This window comes from Choloepus didactylus, chromosome 13 (assembly GCF_015220235.1).
Source record: "Choloepus didactylus isolate mChoDid1 chromosome 13, mChoDid1.pri, whole genome shotgun sequence".
Taxonomy (NCBI): domain Eukaryota; kingdom Metazoa; phylum Chordata; class Mammalia; order Pilosa; family Megalonychidae; genus Choloepus; species Choloepus didactylus.
This window is the reverse complement of record NC_051319.1, coordinates 81,926,871-81,940,943: the sequence shown is the minus strand read 5'-3', so window position 1 is coordinate 81,940,943 and position 14,073 is coordinate 81,926,871. Positions and strand designations below refer to the sequence as shown.

Genomic DNA, 14,073 nt, shown 5'->3' with positions numbered 1-14,073 from the left:
AAATATTGAAAACAGCTCAGCAAGAAGAGAAGGATAAAATAAACTATCCACATAATGGTATATTCTGCAACCCTAAAAAAGGAATGAATATTTACTGTTATGGAGAGATGTTTAGGATATGCTAATTGAAAAAAGCAGCTGCAGAACAGGGTAAAGTGTGCGCCTCTTTTGAATAAATACAGGGGATATTAAGAATATATGTTAATCAGTATTTGCTTGCACTGGAACATATATATTCCATGTTCCATTGGGATAAAGGAACAAAGGAATAATAATACAAAAGAAACTAATAAAAGTTGTTTCCTGTAGGCGCAAAAGTGAGTAGGTAGGATATGGGTAGATGTGGACAAAGTGGGAGCAAGAGTTTTCAAACCTTTTTTTATTATATTGATTTTCAAATGTTAATTATTGCCCTTTAAAAATCATTACAATTTTAAAAATTATTCATTGACTTTATTTTTTTAACAGTTTTATCCACACACTATACAACCCATCCTAAAGACCTGAAGGACAAGAAGTAAACCATGCAAAGAGAGGGGGAGAAGGGTCCTAGGCAGAGGAACCCCAAGGGCAAATGCTCAGAGAACTTTGACAAGTTCAGGAGAGAGTCCAGGAGAAAGAAACTGAGGAAGGCATGGGGCCCTAGTCTAAGTGCAATGGAAAGTCATTGCAGGGTTTTTAAAAATTAATTTTTTTTTCATTGCAGGGTTTTTAATGTAGGTGTGGAGTGGTGGTTAGCTGACTTACATTTTTAAAAGATTATTCTTACTGGTGTGTGTACAATGAATTCAGAGGCAAGAAAGAATGAGAGATCTCTCTCAAGACTATCTGTTTCAAGACTACTATGTCTCAGTACTTAATCTACTTTTCTCTCTCATTGTCCCCCATCCCCACCCCCAATCTCAGCATTTTCTAGCCTTCGTGAATGGGGAGAAAGGTGATGGTATTGTTTGGGAAGTCAGGACCCCATTTGGTGAGAAAGGGGATGGCAGCGGAGTTTCACAGAAATGTTTGGTTCTGCGTAAAACTCGAAAGGGACCCATCAACAGAAAGAAGGCGGCTCTTCCTGAGCTTGGGACCCCTGTAGATACTTAAAAGAGACTGGACAGCCAAAACCAAGATGTAGATTGATCAATTCAAACTGGCTTTTACTGATTTTAACACTGCAAGTCCCACATTCTGGGAAACCCCTCAGTCCTGGGAAAGCTGGGATGGTTGGTCATTTTATCAGGAAGCCTGGGCTATAGCTCTGCATATGCCATTAATTTCCTTCCTCTCTGAGTCTCAGTTTCCTCCTCAATTGTAGAATAGGGTATCTGGACAAGATGATATCTAAGAGCCCTTCCAGCCTTTCCAACTCCCACTGGGAATAATCTGGAGATTTGCCCAGGCTGCCCTGACATCCAAATGTGCTGGGCAGAACCAGTATCACCACCAGAGGATGTACTGGAAGGTTCAGGGACCCGAACATTCCTCCTTTCTTACTGATCCCTCTTCTGTGAGTGACTAGGTATTATCAGCAAATGGTATATTGTAATTATTAGTTGTCTTCTATAAAATAAGGAGAAGATGGATATTCCTAGTCTTCAGATTGTTTCAAGGACTATATAAACCAAAAATAAGAAGCTTAAGAATATTAACAAATTTCTCAAAGCTCCCAGCTGGCACTATATTTGTTTTAATTATAGGCTATACAATCAAATGGGAACGATATGTGGATATCATTTCTATTTAGAATTTTACTTGACTACTAGAAGAATTTCTATCTCTAAATTTCTATTAACATCAAATAGAAAATATTTCTCTCTGTTGTAAATCTTCTAAGTACATACTGTTCCAAAAGTGGCCTTTTATGTCAGCTTTACAAGGTCATTATCTTTTGGCAAGAATTTCAAAACCAATAAATTTTGACAGTAGTTCCACTGGACTTTTCCAGAGTGAAGAGTAGTATATCATACGAGTTTAGACCCTGGAGCCAGCCTGCCTGGGTTCACATCTCAGTTCTGTCACTCATTAACGTGACTTTATATTCTGTGCTTCTGTATTTTCAACTGTAAAATAAGGATATTGATAATAGTACCTACCTCATAGGACTATCATGAGGATTGAACAAGTTTATAAGTTTAAAGTGCTTAAAATGCTGCTTGGCAAAGATAAGCACTATGTAAGTATTCTATTGCAATATCAAGTTCTTCAGCACAAGGATTTTGGTCTGTTTTTGCTCACTGCTACACCCCCAGCACCTAGAACTGCCTTGCTGATAGCAGGTATTAAATATTTGTTGAATGAAGAGCTATGTCTTGGAATAGGGATTTTGTGCAATGTGTGTTACTCGTGAAGTTTTAAGAGCTCACGGGACTCATCTAATTTAACCCTTTCATTTTACAAAGGACAAACTGAGGCCCAGAGAGAAGAAGGAACTTTCCCAATGTCACATGAGTTTGACTGGCGATAAAGTTAAATAGCAAATTTTTGACTGAAGAGAAAAGCACTTTTAGAAAGAATCTTTGTTTCCCCATTTTATTTTACTTTTATTTTTTCCCTGTTGTTCTTGTTCTAATATTTATCAGAACCTTTCATGTAGAAAAGCCCAGCTTTCTTTTGAGTGGATGCCATGGTATCTGAATACACAAAGTCCATTGTGACAAGGAGAATAAGTTTATTCCTGCCAGAAACAAAATGGCTTGCACTGAGAGAATGTGGGTAACTGGGTTCATGCTGTCTCCTCAGCTCCTGTGTTTCTACACGCGCTGATGTCCTCCTGCTCTTCTTTCTTTACTCAGAGGCCCAGGACTGTGTATATAGCCCCAAATACCCCCCAGTTGCTTCAGAAACCAACACTGCACTGGTTTAGCAGTCAGATGGACCCAATTTCAAATCCTATTTCAGCTACTTACTACTTGTGTGATCTTGTAATGCATATTATTTAGCTTCCATAGCTTGAGTTTCTGCATCTCTAAAATGGCAATAATACCATCATACTTATGGCAGTAAACATTAGCAATGAATAATATGGTGCCCAATGATTGTCCAACATGATGAATGCAAATAAGTCCCATACAAGGCATATTGTAGTTGCAGGTTGGGTTCTCTGGGGAGCAGACTCTGAGATGGAGATTAGCATGCAGAACATTAGTTGTTAGAGCATGCACTTGGGATAAACCTGCAGAAGAAAGAGAAAGAAAACAGGATTGGGCAGAGGAAGAAGTTGAGCTGTGATGCTCAATGAAGACTTCAGCTTACCTGAGGTATGGAGCTGGGTGTCAGTTGAGGTGAGGGGCCTGGGCCCTAATAATCCCTGTTGTCAGTTATTGGACACAGGCTTGCCCCAGAAGCTTTCTTCAGCCAGGCATTCCCCAAAGTGAGCTGACAGCTGACTGCCATGGCAGCAATCCCAGAAGCTGGGGGAGTAAGTCCTGCATTCCTGAAGAAGGATCGCAGTAGTGCACCACTATGTCCATCACAATTGACATTAAAACTCCAGTACACTAGGCATAAAGGAAAGATACTAAGAGCTTCCAGAAAGAAAAACAAAACAAAACAGACCAGGCACAAAGAAACAGGAATCAGAATGGCATCAGAATTCTCAAAAGTGCTACTAGAAGCTAAAAGGCAATGGAGAAATGCTTTCCGAATTCGTACGGGAGGTGATTTCTAGCCTAGAATTCTATCCTGAGCCAACCAATCAATCAAATGTGAGGATACAATAAAGGCATTTCAGATATGAAGGTTTGACTTTTTTTTTTTTTTTTTTTTTTTTTTTTTTACTTCCATATACTGTTTCTCAAAAAGCAAATGAGAAAGGAGTAAACTTAGAAATGGGAAGATGAGGGATTCAGGATTCAGGAAGTAGGGGACCTGCTGGGAAGACTGGGAAGGGAAGTCTGAGGACAGCATCTCAGCAGTGGCCTAGAGAGCAACCAGGGAAGCCTGGAACTGGAGGCTGGAGGGCCCTGGGGTGAAGCTGCAGGAAAAAAAACTAGATCTAATATATTTCCCATGTGTTTGGCTGTATTGAGAAGTGTTTCATAGTTCTGTTGGAGGAATTTGAAGGAAGAATTAGTGCTAGGTGCATAGACAATAAGGCAGATGATAAAACAAGGCTATTATTATTTCTTGGATAAATAACAAGTTATAAAAGAAAGGAAATGTAAAAACTCAGTACAGATTTAGCTAAAAATTATGATATAAGTATATAGGGAGACTGGAGTGAGGGGAGTTGGAGAAGATATGTGTAGATTGAGGTAAGAGATTCTACTTTTAAAGTAAAAAGTTAAAAAAAAAAAGGCCTGGGATTGAAGAATCAGATAATATAAGGCACATTATTTAGAAATTTGTAGGTAAAGGACCAAAGAAAGCTGAAAGTATTAATTCTGGAGTATGGGGTTGGGGTGAGAGAGTAGGAAGGGATAAGACAAAAGCTTGCTATTTTTCTTTATAACTCTTAAGAGTACAGTTTGATTCTTTAAATTGTGTAACTATTACTTTTAGAAAGTAAATATGAGGAACACTCCCTGTGCTGGTTTGAATGTATTATGTCCCCCAAAACGCCATTATCTTTGATGTAATCTTGGGTGGGCAGACATATCAGCATTGATTATATTGTAATTCTTTGAGTCTTTCCATGGAGATGCGCCCCACCCAACCGTGGGTGATGACTACTTCCATGGAGGTGTTACCCCACCCATTCAGGGTGGGTCTAAATTAAATCACTGGAGCCACATAAATGAGCTGACAAACAGAAGGAACTCAGTACAGCTTTGAGTGACATTTTGAAGAGCAACTGAAAGTGACCTTTTGAAGAGGAGCTACAGCCAAAAGGGACGCTTGGAAGAATGCATAGGAACTGAGAGAGGAGCTTCAGCTTACAGAAATATTTTGGAGATAGCCTTTGAAAGCAGACTTTTGCTCTGGAGAAGCTGAGAGGACAAACACCCCAAGAGCAACTAAGAGTGACATTTTTGAGGAGCTGAAGCCTAGAAAGGAACATCCTGGGAGAAAGCCATTTTGAAACCAGAACTTGGAGCAGACGCTGGCCACGTGCCTTCCCAGCTAACAGAGGTTTTCTGGATGCCATTGGCCATCCTCCAGTGAAGGTACCCAATTGTTGATGTGTTACCCTGGACACTTTATGGCCTTAAGACTGTAACTGTGTAACCAAATAAACCCCCTTTTATAAAAGCCAATCCATTTCTGATGTTTTGCGCTCTGGCAGCATTAGCAAACTAGAACACTCCCTAACTCATTTTTGAGGCTAGCATAACCTTGATATCAAAACCTGACAAGGACCATACAAGAAAGAAAAATTACAGGCTAGTCTTATTGATGAACACAGATGCAAAAATCCTAAATAAAATACTAGCAAACCGAACTAGTGATAAAGAGAATATACGATATAACCAAATTGCATTATCCTGGGAATGCTAGATTGATTTTAATATTTGGAAGTCAATCTACTGGTACTTAATTTACCATGTTAACAGATATTTTTCTGCATATTTCATATGGAGGAAAACTATATGGTCATTTCAACAGATGCAGAAAAAAAATAAAATTCAACATTAATTTACAGTAAAAATTATTTGAAAACTAGGATTATAAGGGAATTTTTTTAATTTGATAGGATTGTCAAGAAAACTGCAAACATCATATTTAATGGTGAAACTTGTTATATGTTCACTTTGAAATAGAAAATAAGGAGGTCCCCTCTCAACATTGCTATTCAGCATTGTTCAGGTAGTCTAACAGCTACAATAGAAGAAGAATAAAACATGTACATTGATTGGAAAGGAACAAAATTCTTTTTATTTGTAGATGATGAAATTAGGTAAATCTAAACCTAAAAGAATCTATACAAAAACTATAATAATAAATGAGAGAGGTTAATAAGCTGAACATAAAATCAATCATTAAAAATCATTTTTTCAATAGCAACAATAAGAATCAAGTATCAAGTATGTAAAGGACCTGCACATAGAAAACTACAAAACATTGCTAAAAGAAATCAAAGAAGGCCTAAATAAGTGTAAACACATTGTGTGTTCATGAATAGTTAGGCTAAATGTCATTAAGATGTCAATTCTACACAAATTGATCTACAGATTCAATACAATACCAACAAAAATTCCAAAAACTACCTTGCAGAATTGGAAAAGCTAGTTATTCAATTTATTTGGAAGGGAAAGGGGCCTCGAATAGCCAAAAACATCTTGAAAAGAAGAATGAAGTAGGAGGACTCACACTTCCGGACTTTAAAGCTTATTTTAAGGCACAGTGGTCAAAACAGCTTGATACTGGCACAAAGATAGACATATTGATCAATGGAATTGAACTGAAAGTTCAGAAATAGACCCTCAGATCTATGGTCAATTGATTTTTGACAAGGTGCCCAAATCCACTAAACTGGGATAGAAAAATCTCTTCAATAAATGGTTTTGGGAGAACTGAATACCTATATCCAAAGGAATGAAAGAGGGCCTCTACCTCACACGCTATACAAAAATTAACTCAAAGTGTATCAAAAACCTAAATATAGGAGCCAGTCACATAACACTCCTAGAAGAAAATATAGGGAAACATCTTCAAGACCTAGTGATAGGAGGTAGCTTCTTATACCTTACTCCCAAAGCACAAGCAATGAAAGAAAAAACAGACAAGTTGGACCTCCTCAAGATTGAACAGTTCTGTGCTTCAAAGGACTTTGTCAAAAGGGTGAAAATATTTCAATGGGAGAAAATATTTGGTAACCAGATATCTGATAAGGGTTTGATATTCAGAATATACAAAGAAATCCTACAACTCAACAATAAAAAGACAACCCAATTATAAAATGGGCAAAAGATATGACTAGACATTTCTCAAAAGAGGAAATACAAATGGCTAAAAAGCACATGAAAAGATGCCCAGCTTCACTAACTATTAGAGAAATGCAAATCAAAACCACAACGAGATATTATCTCATACCAATTAGAATGGCTGCTAGTAAACAATCAGGAAATTACAAGTGTTGGAGAGTGTTCGGATTTGCTAATGTTGCCATTATGCAAAATACCAGAAATGGATTGGCTTTTATAAAGAGGATGTATTAGGTTACAAGTTTACAGTTCTAAGGCCCTAAAAGTGTTTAGTCTAAGGCATCATCAAGATGATACCTTTACTGAAAAACGGCTGATGGCATCCAGAACACTTGTCAGCTGGGAAGGCACGTGGCTGGCATCTGCTGGTCCTTTGCTTCTGCAAAGGAGTCTATGTGCCTGTCAAGGGTTAATTTAAGGGTGTGCAAGCCTTCCCTGGAGTAATTTCAGCCAATAGGGACTCACAATGATGAGGTAATACTTTCAGCCCACACTTCATTGGTTGCCCTTCTTCTTACTTGGGGTTCTCTGGGAGGCTGGGGAGTGAAGTGGACTTGTTTTAGGGTTAACCAGAACCTTTTTCCTTGGCCTTTCTTCCCAAAGCATGGTTGGTGCAGTAGTTGCTGAAACAGGCTATGCTTGGAGAAGTGCTTGGACCCTACTCAGGAAAATCTTAGTTTCCCCTTCTTGAGCAATTGGGTGTCCTGAAAGTTGAGCCAGCTCTTCTATCTGGGGCTGTAGGGGTATCTTTTAGTCTAGCCCTTGATCCCCCCCCTCCCTTTTTTTGTCAGTTCCCAGCAGTCTCAGCAATGAGAACATGAGTGATATTTGAGGCTGAGGCTAAACTCTAAGGAACCAAGAGAAAAGCCTGCCAGTCCTTGGACATATACATCCTGTAATGCTTGCCATCCAGCAGCAACCTTGGGACCCAGCAGTGATTCACTTCTCAAACTTCCTTGGCCTGGAGCAGCAGCACCTGCTGTGAGTCAGGCTGATTGCCTCTCTAGCCGCTTGACAAAGCTCAAGAGGTGATGGTTAGGGGAACTGACGCTTCTTTCCAGTCACTTTCCTCTGTACATTGCCTTTCACTCTGACTACCTCCATTCTGGGAAACTGTGTTGTCTGCCCTGTAGTGGCAGGTATGGGTCTTTCAACAAGGAAACAACTGTTTACCTATATCCCTGAATGAGCTTGGAGAGTCCTTGGCCCTGCTTTCACATAGAATCTTGTTGCTGACAGGGCTGCAGGAATGGGACACAGACACAAAGTTAATAATTAAGGGAGCAGGGGGCCCACTGCATCTCATGCTAAGTGAACAATAATGCACCTTTGCTCCAGTTATTTATTTCAGAAGATCAGGGAGTATATGCTAAATGTCCTCAGGCTTGGGAGAGCCCACCAGATACCTATGTTTATGTTGCATATCAGAAGGAACAATCTAGGTTTAGGACAATGGTAAACATTGTTGTCATAGTCACAAGACACATATCTTTACAGGGTGGGCCCGCATGGCGTTCCATGCAGGCCTGAGGCTTAGCGTTCTAAGCCACCACCTTAGATATGCCTCAGGCAACATGGAAGACTCAGTTTCCCACATGTCCCCCTTTTTATTTTAGTTGCTGGCCAGATCTCTGTCTGCCACTTGGGCTCTGATCTGAGCCAGGTGTGGGAAACAAAGTAGCCACGGGGGCAGGAGACCTCCCTTAAAAGGGGTGAGGGTTCAGACCCTTGCAAAGCTGGGGGGGGGGGTAAGGTTCTGTGCCCCACCTCTGTTGGCCCCCAAGTTTTCTCCTGATGGCCCCTCTGCAACTGTGCCTGTCTTAGGTTGTTCCTTCCCTGAGGAATCTTACCCGTCTCTGGCTAACCAGCCATCCTCCGGGGCCATATAGGGTGATGTAAGGGAGGGGCAACACCCCCCAAGAGGGTTAGTTTTGTCTCCTTGACAGCCTATGCCCCGTGGCCTCCATGCCCAATAATGGTCTGGACCCAGGCAGCCAAAATAAGAAGGAGGGAAAACTGAACGAACTGTTTTCTTTTGCATTGCCAATGTTTATATCTTGTTGCAGCAATGGGGTGTTAGGAATATAAGCCCAATAGGTATAATTTCCAGAATGAGCACATGCCGGAGATATACTCACAGCAATAGCAATAAGAGACAACATTGCTGCCGTCAGGTTAGAACCTGTCATAGACAGCTTGTCTCGTTGGACTTGTTTTTCAGCATCCTGACATAATTTCTTTATCTGACCCCAAGTTGGATGTTGGGCTTCCCTAGTTCAGGGTGTTGGCCCTATCACTGTTGTCTTCAGCATCAGACCCTGGAACTGCATCACTGGTGGCTCGACGTCCCATAGGAATTTTCTTTTCTTTGCTGGGTTCATGGTACAGCTTCAGTCGTTGGGCCGGTATCCAAAGTGGTGCTTGTCCATCACCTGGGGAAGCACAAGCATAACTTCTTCCCCATGTTAATGAAGTACCCATTGTCCATTCATTAGTTAGCATGTCCTTCCACCATATAGGAGGTGCTTTATGGAAATAATGTTTCAGTGTTGTCTTTTCAACTGGAAAATGTCATTCTGCGGCAGTGCCACCCAGTTTTTCATAAAAATTTAGAAAATTTAAAGTAAATCTTTTGATAATCATTCATGGGGAGTTCCATCATCTCCCCCTTTTTGTTTTGTTAACATAGTTTTTAAAGTATGATGGGCACGCTCAACAATAGCTTGTCCTTGGGGATTATAAGGAATACCAGTGGTATGATGAATGCCCCAAGTTGTAGTAAAAGTAGCAAATTTTGCAGGCTGGACCATTATCGGTTTTTAAAGCATGGGGCAAGCCCATAGAGGCAAAACAGGCAAAAAGGTGAGTACAAATATGTCGAAATGTTTCACCGGTTTGTGCTGTGGCCCAAAGAAAGCCAGAGTACATGTCAATGCTGACACGAACAGTGGCTAAGCAGCCAAAGGAAGGGATATGAGTAACATCCATTTGCCATAAATCATTGGGGGCTAGACCACAAGGGTTAACACCAGGATCCTGCAAAGGTGGAGCAGTAAGGAGTTGAAAATTAGGACAAGAAGAAACAATATCTTTAGCTTGTGTTCTAGTAAGGGAAAATCGAGCCATGAGTCCTTGCACATTAAGATGAGTAAGCGAGTGAAAATGAGAAGCTTCTGAAATACTGTACAGGCAAAATACATTGCACTTTGTCAGTAGCAATATGCAATCCTACATCCTGTAAAGCTTTTTGAACAGCATAGAACAAAGCTTCTACTTCAGTCTCCTGAGGTGCAGAGCACAAAATATCATCCATATAATGGATTATATAAGCTTTAGGACAATTTAAATAGACAGGCTGTAAGGCACGGTTGACATAATATTGACATATTGTAGGACTATTTAGCATACCTTGTGGTAAAACCTTCCACTGATATCGTTTAGAAGGGGTTTTATTGTTAAGGGACAAAATAGTAAAAGCAAATTTTTCCTTATCTTGATCAGCTAAAGGGATGGAAAAGAAACAGTCTTTAATATCAATGACCACTAAAGCCCAGTTTTCAGGAATCATGCTAGGATTGGGGAGCCCAGGTTGTAAAGGTCCCATGGGCTGAATGACAGCATTAACACCTCTTAGGTCAGTTAACATTCTCCATTTTCCTGATTTTTTCTTTATTGGGAACACAGGAGAATTCCAAGGACTAAAAGACTTCGATATGCTGCAAGGACAATTGTTCTTGAACCAATTCATGTAAACCCTCTAATTTTTCTTTTGTAAGCGGCCACTGCTCTACCCATACCGGTTTTGTTGTAGTCCCTACTAATGGGACAGGTTGGGGAGGCGAATGAACAGTGGCCGCCACTAAAAAGGTTTATATCCTAAACCAAATTGATCACATTTTGGTGAGACTTGTGTGGGTGAAGGGGTACCTTGCAAACATAAGCCAAGCCCACAAGTAGGGGCATACCCCATATTTGCCATCATTTTGTGGCTTTGAATACTGTAGGAGGAGGGATATGTACAGTAGCACCCCATTGTTCAAGTAGGTCTCTGCCCCAAAGATTAAGAGGCAGAGCAGCCACATAAGGTTGTAAAGGGGCCTTCTGTCCCTCAGGGCCAAGGCAAGGCAAAATATGAACACTTTGCATAAGTCCCTGAGGGGAGCCTAGGCCCACAACAGTAATTCATGCCTCTTGCAAAGGCCAATGTTGGGGCCAATGTTGTTGACTAATAATAGAGACATCTGCGCCTGTATCTATAAGTCCAGTAAAGCTATGCCCATGAATTGTAAGAGTACACATAGGGCGCGGCTCCTGCAGAGCCTCTGTGAGAAAAATTCCTGCCTTTCCTGTGCTACAAAAACTTCCATTTTCCCAATTTTTAGAGGAGGAACCAACAGGTACATAAGGTAATAATAAGAGTTGAGCAATTCTTTCACCTTTATGGGCGGTCCATGGAATAGAAGACATGACCACCTGAATTTCCCCAGTATAGTTAGAGTCAATGACTCCAGTGTGTACACGAACATCCTTAAGATTGAGAGAACTGCATCCAAGCAAAAGACCCACCGTCCCTTTAGGTAAGGGGCCATAATAGCCGGTGGGGACCTTAACAGGATTATTGGGGAGAAGACATACCTCAGCACTGGCAGCGAGGTCTACTGCTGCACTCTCTGCTGTAGCTGGGGAAAGCTCCAAGATGGAGGGCTTGGAGTTGGTGGAGGGACAGCCTGCAGATTTTGATGTTGGATTGGGAATGCTCCCTTTCTGTGAGGGGCTGGGAGCCCGCCCCGATTGCTGTTTCCAGAAAGGGAGTTGCCGTCCTTATGAAAAGCAGATCGGCACTGGTTAGCCCAGTGTCGACCTTTTTGGCATTTTGGGCACATACCAGGCTGCTTTTGTGGAGATTTATTTTTAAAGTGACCGCATTCTTTTCTGGTATGACCCACTTCACAGGAAAAGCATTTTCCTGGGAAACGAAAGCCAACTCTCAAATTAGCCATGGCTTGAGCCATCATTTCTGCTTTATAAACTTCAGTCCCAATATCCTGGCATAAACGAATACAGCCAGTAAGATCAGCTTTACCTTTAAATGGGGCAATGGCTCATTGACAATCTTTATTAGCATTTTCATATGCAAGCAGCTGCAAAATAGTATCGGCAGCCTCTGAACTAGTAATCTGCCGGTGTATTGTCTCTTGGAGCCGGGCAATGAAATCTGGATACGATTCTTTCAGCCCTTGTAAAACCTTTTGAAAGGATTGTGCAGCTTTACCCTTAGCTTCAATTTTGTTCCAAGCTTGCAAACAACAATGGCGAATCTGCTCGATTGCCTGATCATTATAAACAGACTGATTTTCAACAGTGGAATAGCTCCTTGGCCCAGTAACTGATCTAGATTTATATTTACTTTCTGTTGCCGATTATGTGCAGCCTGTTGTTCTGCATGCTCAGTCCACCAAGTCCTAAATTGTAGATATTCTCCTGGGCTAAGGACTGTACAGGCTAATGTGGTCCAATCTATGGGAATTAGATGAGAACCTTCAGCTAAACTTTGCAATATGCCAACTGAAAAAGGGGAATGAACCCCATATGTTTGTACAGCTTTTTTCAATTCTTTAACAACTGCAAATGGGACATGCTCATGGAAGTAAGTATAAACTCCATCAGGATAATTAGCGTCTCGGCCAGGAGGCACTTCCTCACGAACCGTAACAGGGAAGGCAACAGGACAACATATGGCCTCTAAATCTCCTTGCCGCCTGGCTTCTGCCAGACCCTGCTGTACGCCAGAGAGGCGGGCAGGTTTAACTACCGGGGTACAGCTATGCGCAGGAAGAGGCGGCGGAGGAGGCGGGGGCCATTCCTCCCAGCAAGGCGCAGAAGGAAGTTTGGGGCATTGACAAGAATAAAAAACTTGAGATTTTACGGGATCTTTTTTACCCTTATTATCAGAAAGAGGATTGGGACCAGTACTGTCATCAGACTCATATTCTTCCTCGTCATCATCAGTTTTTAAAGGCTCAAGAACAGACTTAATTAAAGACCATGTAGACCCAATAGTAATAGGCAAATTAGCTCCTTGCATATGTTTTTGTTTCAATTCCTCACCTACCCGCTCCCAGTCGTGCAATTCAAGGGAGCCAAGGGTAGGGAACCAAGAGCAGTATTTTTCAATAACCTGCAGCAATTCTAAGATTTGTGACTCCCCCACCTTGACACCGCTGGCCTGCAGCAGCTGCCGTAAGAGGGAAATACAGGAAACATATTTATTGTGTCCTTCAACATTACCCATTACCCTGCTTATAATGCTCAGGGTCGTTCTACAAGGAATGCATACAAAAGACGGCTCTTACCTCCACCCGAGTTCCAGCGCTGCTGTACCTCAGTCGTTCAAGCGATTCTTCTGTCAGGAACCAGGTCCGGTTCTTCGAGCCCCACGTTGGGCGCCACTTGTTGCTGACAGGGCGGCGCAGGAATGAGACACAGACACAAAGTTAAGAATTAAGGGAGCAGGGGGCCCACTGCATCTCGTGCTAAGTGGACAATAATGCACCTTTGCTCCAGTTATTTATTTCAGAAGATCAGGGAGTATATGCTAAATGTCCTCAGGCTCGGGAGAGCCCACCAGATACCTATGTTTACATCCTGTTGCATATCAGAAGGAACAATCTAGGTTTAGGACAATGGTAAACGTTGTCGTCATAGTCACAAGACACATATCTTTACAGGGTGGGCCACACGGCATTCCATGCAGGCCTGAGGCATAGCGTTCTAAGCCACCATCCTAGATATGCCTCAGGCAACATGGAAGACTCAGTTTCCCACAGAATCTGTCTAAACTTCCTGAGAAGGAGGGAGGAAGCATCAGATTCTAGGTTGTGTACATGAAGAGAAACTGGAGGCTGAAGTAATTGTGTGTGTGTGGGTAGCAGTAGTCAATGCTTGTCTCTGGTAACCAGGCTAGTCTTTGTTCATGAATTCACACTCCCTTTTCATACTCTAAGAACTAGACAAGAAAGAAGCAAGAGGGTACACCCACTATGGCTTGAAGAAGTTTTTCAGGTTAACTTGTTAGGAGGAAGTGCACATTTATACACATGAATAGGACCATGAAATCACATGGAGGAAAATCGGTAAGTAGAAGCGTCTAAAAGAGAACTGACGCATAATAGATCCTGTGGATTCTGAGAGTTGAGAATGACAGCATTCCAGAGATAAA

General features: G+C 41.5%; 1 long non-coding RNA gene across 1 annotated transcript; it reads right to left on the bottom strand.

Annotated features, from left to right (window-relative positions):
* Nucleotides 1-452: 452 nt before the first annotated feature.
* Nucleotides 453-11,667, bottom strand: LOC119508130. The gene is made up of 3 exons (XR_005211398.1): nucleotides 11,490-11,667; nucleotides 3,244-3,488; nucleotides 453-3,163 (listed from the first exon to the last, which is right to left on the bottom strand). It is a non-coding gene; the product is annotated as an uncharacterized LOC119508130 (long non-coding RNA).
* Between the last annotated feature and the right edge of the window lie 2,406 nt (nucleotides 11,668-14,073).